Source organism: Monodon monoceros, unplaced genomic scaffold (genome assembly GCF_005190385.1).
Source record: "Monodon monoceros isolate NGI ecotype Baffin Bay Population unplaced genomic scaffold, NGI_Narwhal_1 Super_Scaffold_18, whole genome shotgun sequence".
Lineage (NCBI taxonomy): Eukaryota > Metazoa > Chordata > Mammalia > Artiodactyla > Monodontidae > Monodon > Monodon monoceros.
The window spans coordinates 34,379,782-34,387,764 of record NW_021703774.1 but is presented as its reverse complement, the minus strand read 5'-3'; positions in this window follow the sequence as shown (position 1 = coordinate 34,387,764).

Here is a 7,983-nt window from a genome sequence, read left to right as displayed (position 1 = left end):
CAAGCAAGAAAGTGGCTCCAAATGAGGTTGGAGGACTAGATAGGATTCTAATCATGCAAGATTTTGTAGACCATGTTATGGTGTTTGAAATATGTTCTAGGACTTCCCTGGTGGTGCAGTGGTTAAGAACCCACCTGTCAATGCAGGGGACACGGATTCATGCCCTGGTCCCAGAAGATCCCACATGCCATGGAGCAACTAAGCCCGTGTGCCACAACTACTGAGTCTGCGCTCTAGAGCCCTTGAGCCACAACTACTGAAGCCCACGTGCCTAGAGCCTGTGCTCCGCAGCAAGAGAAGCCACTGCAACGAGAAGCCCTTGCACCACAACGAAGAGTAGCCCCCGCTCGCCACAACTAGAGAAAGCCCATGTGCAGCAACAAAGCCCCAATGCAGCCATAAATAAATAAATAAATAAATTTATGAAATATGTTCTAGGTGCAATGGAAAGTCATTAGCAGTTTTAAGCAGATTAATAGAATAAAATTTGCATTTTAAAAAAGTCTCTGGGTTTCTCAGTGGAAAATGAGTTAAAGAGAGCAAGAGTAGAAGTAGGAAGAACAGTTAGGAAGCTACTGTAGTTATTATAAATCAGAGATAATGATGGTTTGGACTAGAGAAATGGTGGAAGAGACAGAAATGTACTTTGGAAGTAGACTCAACAGAATATGAGACTAGGTTCAATTGAGAATCGGAAAGCAGGGAAGAAACCAAGGGTGGTTCCTAAGATTCTTACTTGGGCCCTGGGCAAGTGATAATATTATATACGAACATAGTCATGATGGGAAGGGGAGAGATTCGGTAGTGTTAACAAAATTCAACTGAGTAAATTTGTAGATCTAATTGACTTTATTCAACAATTCATGAATAGGGCAGCATCCCATCTAGTAAATAGAAAGATGCTCTGAGGAGCCGTACGAAATGGAAGTCTTTTATAGTCAAAAGGGGCATGAGACAAGGACATCATCAGGAAAAAAAGGACTATTTCAGACAAGGTCACCTTCCTTTGGGAGAAGGCAGATTACCTCACTAGTACTGACCAGGAAATTCAAGACTAACTGGTTAAAAGTCACATTCCTGGCAGGGGCTGAAAATGCAGCTAGGTTAAGTATTAAGACTTGGTTTACTGACACAGAGCTTAGCACAGCTGACTCCATTTGGGTCCTGTTGTTTCTTTTTAACAATATCTACGAGTCAGGCATGGCAGACAGAGGAGGTAAAGAACTCCTCTTGGTACACATTAAATTTGAGATGCCTATGAGATTTCCAAGTGTAGGTGTCAAGTAGGCAGTCCCGCCCACCCTCTGCCATAACTACCCTGCCATTTTCCAACTCTGGAACACTTTTAGTATCATCTATGTACTTTGCTCTTGGGCCCAGGCTACAGTACTCCTGAGGAAAGATCCAGAACCATGAAAATCTGACTCACCGGAAGTGTGGCAGAGAAGGCTCACTGCCCACCAAAGATCTGTAATCCTCTTTCTTAGAAACCAGTTTTAGCTATGAAGCAGCTGCTCAGACAGCTTTAAAGACAAGGGAACATGAGCATAGGTGAGGTATAATTCTTTCGGGAAGAGGTGGTTAAGACGTGAGCCTACTTTCTTTATATTCTCTCTTTTCCCTCCTGACAGTTTGATGCAGATAAATAGGGCGACTTTGGAAACCACCTGTTGAAAATGATGGAGACACAAGAGCAAGAGCCCAAGTCCCCAAATCACTGCCTGGAGGAAAGCTGACCAGGAATGACCTTTTTGGAATTTACAAAATGAAGAAAGAAGCTTCAACTTATTAAACCACTGAAATTTAAGAGCTTATTTGTCATAGCCATTAGCATACCTTAACATACTTAATTAACATCCATTTCCCATTGGACTTTGATTGTTGCTTAAATATCTTTTGTATCAGGAGTTATAGTGGGACCTGATTTATATATTTTTGTAGGAACTCTGGGACATCTAGACAAACCATTTAGTCCTTTTATGGTCAATGCCATAAGAATTGATGGAAACTGAGAGTAAGGTTCCTGGATGCCTAGGTTTACTATCTACATTAAAAAATGATTAACACTGCCAAGAACATTGCTCAGAGGTAGGAGGAAATTTCAAGTTCTATCACGAGGGGGTATATCACAAATATCCCTCACTCAGACTCAGTCTGTAGGAGAATTTGGTCAAAGACAGAAGGGGCTAGATGTTTTTAGAAAGCTAGGCTCCCTTTCAGGGATCAAATGAAATATGATTGCTTAGAGGTTGGATTATCTAAATTGGACTACAAGATGTGACACTTCCTGTGGAAATGTTCATTCACTTGGAGTGAAGAGAACTGCAGATCTCAGTGGTGGGGTTGTTGATGAGAAACTGGATGCAGCAGGAGCCTCTAGCAGGATGGAAACTGAGAGCTGTGACCAGAGCAGTACTGTAGTAGAATCAACATGGTGGTGACCATCCAGGAAGGAAATCGGAGCTAGCACTGGTGGGTAGCGGTCAGTGTGTAACAACAGGAAAGTAAGGCCAAGAAAAACAGCAACACAAGGAAGGTCAACCAGAACCCCCGGGGTGTATTCTCCCCTGTGTCCTGACTGCCATCTTATAGTTCCTTATCAGAGATGGTCGGAGCCAATGGAAGAGGGAAAGAGAAGGGTTAGAAGGAAAACCACTTTTATGGAGCAAAAAACTAAAAATATGTGGCCATGTTTTTTCTAGAATTGTAATATAAATCCTCTGGGTTTTTTTTTTGTTTTCATCTTTTCCCCCCTTTTAGAGACAGAGGTTATGCATATTCTAGAGTCATCTGCTCGGTTTCTAAGGTAGTGTTCACAGCAGCCATCCTATGACTTCTTGTTGTAGAGTGTAGAGATGGCATAGCTCCACACCTGTCACTTGACCCACCCTTGGATAACCTCCCATCCCACTTGACCTAGGTGGAAGGCATTCTGTGTAACCCCAACGTATTTCTCCTCAGATTATTTCTGTCTATAACCATATTCTCATATGGCACTCTTAGCTCTTGTGGACATACTTCTCTTATTTCCCTTCTCTGTCTTCCTCTTGGACTTTGTCCCTCCATTATACCCTGTCACTAACTACCTTTTCTTAACTTTAAAACGCTTGATGACCCGAAATCAGTTTTGCTTGACTCTGGTGCCCACTCATCTATCATCCTATTTTTCTTCCTATTTACTTTCTTATTGTGCTTATTCTCTATTTTTTCTTTCCAGAATATAAATTCCACAAGGCAGCAACTTTTGTCTGCTTTTTTCACCTCATTGTAAAAGTGCAGAATACGTGGTCTATAAATATTTGTTTCTTTAGTAGCCACAACTCTATAAGGTAAATAAGTTTTAAATCCTCATTTTATGAATAAGGAAATTGAGACACAAAAATGTTAGGACACACAGCAGGTAGATGGAGGACCCATCATTTGAATTGGCAGTGGATTCCAGATTCTGTATTCTTAACATTACATTGAATGTGGCACAGCAATTTATTTGAAACTACAGTATTGTTTATTTAAAAATTATCATCAGTCATACTTACAAAGGTCAATTTTGTGGATATAGTCATCAACTATTGTGTGAAATATTTTTAGGAGTCTTTATTATTCCAGGATCTGTTCATACATTTTGTCTGACGCTGTTTAGTGAACAAAGATGTGGAGAACCCTGAAGAGAGCTTTTAAAATGAATTTTGATGTAGATTTTGAGCAGTGGGAGCTAAAGTTATACAAATGGCAAGGTGTCCACTGGAATCAGAATGAACTATGCCTGGAAAACCTGGAATTTTGGTTTTAAGTTAGAAGTGTACCACTTTGTAAAGTGCATCTCTAAGGATACATCAAACGTACATTTTGCGCTAATGCCAAATGGCCAAGTATTAAAGTATAATATTTGAACAAATGGAGACAAACACTTACTATCAGTATCATGGAATGCATTTGGATGCTGCAGGAAAAAATTAGATTTTAACCCAGATCAGTTTAATAATTATTTCAAATACATTATGAATATTTAATAGTCAAATTTTTTAAGTTTGATATTCTCATGTAGGAACAAGAATTTATCAGCACTGCCAGCTGCTCGATTGCTCCTATGCTTACTGAATCACTTCTTTGTGATACTTCGTAGGTCTTCACTTTCAATTGACCTGAGAAGAAGAGCAAGATATTTGGGGGCTACTTCATTTTTCCTTAACAATTTTTTCTCCCCTTCATATGTCTTATAATAAGTGATTATATTCACATTGATGACAATATATCATGAATGTTACATATGATTTAGAATTTTTCTTTTTTTGTCACATTTGAAGTGGCCAGCTTTGACATTCCCCTCTATTTGTTTTGGTGAGTTCCATATAGAACTTGCTCTTTAAAATGTAGTGGCCTAAATGAAATAAAATAATTCAATTCAGCCATCAAAGGTCATTTTGTTTAACACAATGAGTGACACTGTATCAAGCAATTTTATAAAAATGATCGCTTTGATACAATCTAATCTATTATTCTGCCTTATATTCTGCCCATATATTAATTACTTAATTTATGAGATGTTTCTTGGATGAAAAATTATGTTTTCCATAAAGTCATCTGTATAATGTACTCTCAATATTTATATTGACTATCAAACTATTTCTCTACTTATTTAAATGTTTAAAAAATTTTAATATACAATCAATAGCTTTAACAGTCATCAATAATCACAGGGTGTATTTGTGATAATGCCTGTATGAGATATATATATATCTATATATAGATATATATAGATATATATATATATATATTCTTCAACTGACTGATAGGATCTTAGTATAAAGCACACAAGCAGACTTTTCACCCTGAGTTACATCTAGAATACCTACCTTATACTTAAGAGAGAATGTTCGGTAGTGCCTATAAATCTGAATGACATTCTTTTTAGACATTACCACCACTGTTACTCTGATTATCTGTGATTAGATATGGCCTTCAGGAATGCCAGGAATTACACTGCAAGAGACATTCAGCTATCTGGCCTTCCACATGACAAAGCTGAATAGCAAATTGTGGTCAAGTACTGAGGCTACTGGTTGCATCTCTGGTAGCTACACCACTAAAATGGTATTGTAGGCTGGAGGGGTAGTTGTTCTATTGTGAAATCTAATGTGATGGTTTTCCTGGGACACGTGGGTAAGGGTAGGCAAATGCATTCCTGGCCTGGGTGCACGTGTCACATGTTAATGTGAATTGAAGGATGTCAGTTGTAAGTACGTCACCAGAGACCCACTGGGTTCTGCTCAGTGTTTTCGAAGTGCACCCTAATTGCTTGGATTATCCCTAAATGGGTTCTGGGCAAGCAGTCATCAAATATGGCTTACCATGATCCTCTTTACTTTGGGAGAAAAAAGCAATAATAGCAGTAGCGAAGACGCCTTGGTTAGACATGCTCCCAAATAGTATTCAGAACCATTCTGTGATCCTTAGCAGCAGGAATGTTAGGTTCCACGCAGATAACCACTAATTTCTTCCACCTTCCCCACCAGGCTGGACACTAAAAATACCGTCTCTTCTAATCATCCCAAGAACCCATATTACTCACAAAAGATAGAAATTGCATAGCAAGCTTTACAATGACTTTAGATTACACTCTCATACAAATTCTGAAGTTTGGAATAGGGGCAGACCTGGGAGGGTTGAGAGGGCTGTGAAAAGCAGAACCCGTGAGAGAGGGAAAACATCTCCAGCAGAACCTCTGCTAATCGGTCCTCAAGTGTTACTACCTCCTGGAGGGAGTAGGCTTGATCCTCTCTTGGTACCCCATTGTGAATACACTATGGCCACAAACTAGACCTAGTAAATGGCATGATAAAGGAACAGAGTTATAGCAAAATATCTGAGCCCTTGCCTTTGGATGACCTGGAGCAGTGATCAATCAGGCCAGTGATGGAATTTCAGGTCCCGGGAGATAGGAGCTAAGGCAAAGAACACTGATCTCCAGGGGACCAGTGATCTTATTATTAAGAGACCACACAGGGATTGAGTGGCAATAAATAGCAGTATGTCCGGGGACTCAGGAATACCTGCATTATGCTTTGCCAAATATGCCTCACCTTCCTTCCCTGCCATCACTCTATCTCCACCTCTGCTCCCTGGCCCTGGCTCCCAAATTGGGAGATATAAGGTCAGGAAATGACCTGAGCGAGGGCCTGGCCTCTCAGTTCCTCAAGCTCTGTATCTGCAGTGACGTGCTCCTCACACAGTGACATTCAGCACCCTCTCCAATGGCCATCCTAGACTTTGTCATTACCCAGAACTGTTTCACCTAAAGAATAAAGAATTCAAATATGTCATTTTGTGACCACATCCTTTTGTCTTTCCAGTTTGTTCACTCTGAATAGTCTCCTGATACTGAGATCTTTTAGCAACATCATCAACCCCTCTTCAGATAGAGAGTCAGTGGTGCACATTTCAATCTTTTATCAGTATCTTAAACTGTTTGTCCCTTTGTCCTTTCAACACATGCATCTAACAAAATCCCACGCTTAAAGGAATCAGGGCTCAGTTGTTCTATGCCAACAGAGTTCTGGGGAAAAACAAAAACATAAAATTAAGCAGAATGGTACCACTATAAATTTATGACACCAACTTCACCCGGGCCTTCAACTCTGACCCTCTGGAAATTCCCTCTTCAATAAGGTTGCTCTTACATTTTCTACAACATTTTTAATCCTTCTCTACCCTTCTTGAAATGCAGACCTCCCTACTTCTTCCCTCTCTTTGAGGAGGTGTGCTTACTTTTTACTTCAGTGGGAAAACAGAAGCTGTAATAAAGGATGTTTCATATACAACCAAGCAGCACCCTCATCCATTCTTTCCTTTTTCCTCCCATTAAAGGGAGATGTCCATCCTCGTACCTGAGGTTACTTTCTCTGCCTGAGCTCTGAATCTCTTCCTCTATGGCTTTATCACAGAGAAACTTGGGCTACTCTCCCATCCCAGTCTCCTCTATGCCACATCTGTCTATCAGCAATTTATCCCTTAACCTGACATCCTGCTTCAGCTACTGCCTTCTATTTGTCTTTACTTTCTTTAGCAGTCAAATGTAATTTTTGTTGGTCTTTGGAATTATACTGTTTTCTATTACTATTACTTTATAAGTTTATATAAAAATTATGATTATTGTTATATATTACATATACAAACATGCTCACATTACCTAAATACAGAATGTTAAATAAATGCTTTCTCTTCCTAACCATCTCCCAAATACATACCCCAGAGATAATCACTATAAGATTGTTTGTGTATATGTGTATGCAATATATATAGATGTATAAGAATTTCTTACACAAATGGAATCCTATGATACATGCTGTCCTGCAACATGCTTTTTTCATTTTATACATTTTAGATATCTTTCCACATCAGTGCATATAAGTACACCTCACTCTTTTTAATAGCTGCATTTAACTTTAATGGCTTTTTTTTTTTTTTTTTTGTGGTACGCGGGCCTCTCACTGCTGTGGCCTCTCCCGTGCGGAGCACAGGCTCCGGATGCGCAGGCTCAGCGGCCATGGGTCACTGGCCCAGCCGCTCCGCGGCATGTGGGATCCTACCGGACCGGGGCACGAACCCGCGTCCCCTGCATCGGCAGGCGGACTCTCAACCACTGCGCCACCAGGGAAGCCCTTTAATGGCTTTTTAATATTCACTGCTCTATCTTCAGTGCGTAGGACAGTGTCTGGCAATAGTTGGCACTGTATGAATATTCAGTGAAGAAGTGAATGAATAAAGTGCACTGTTTATAAGCGCACTATAGTTGAAATGAGTCCTCTATTGATAAACATTTGAGTTATCTTCAGTTTATTGCTTTTACAGATAAACTTGGCCTAAACAGCAGTTCATACCCTTCCTGTTGAATCTTCTTGTCCGTACATCCTCCTGACTCCCCTTGACTGTGCTTCTCCATCTATTTTTGTTAAAATAGTCTCTGCTTCATGTGTGACCAGCTAA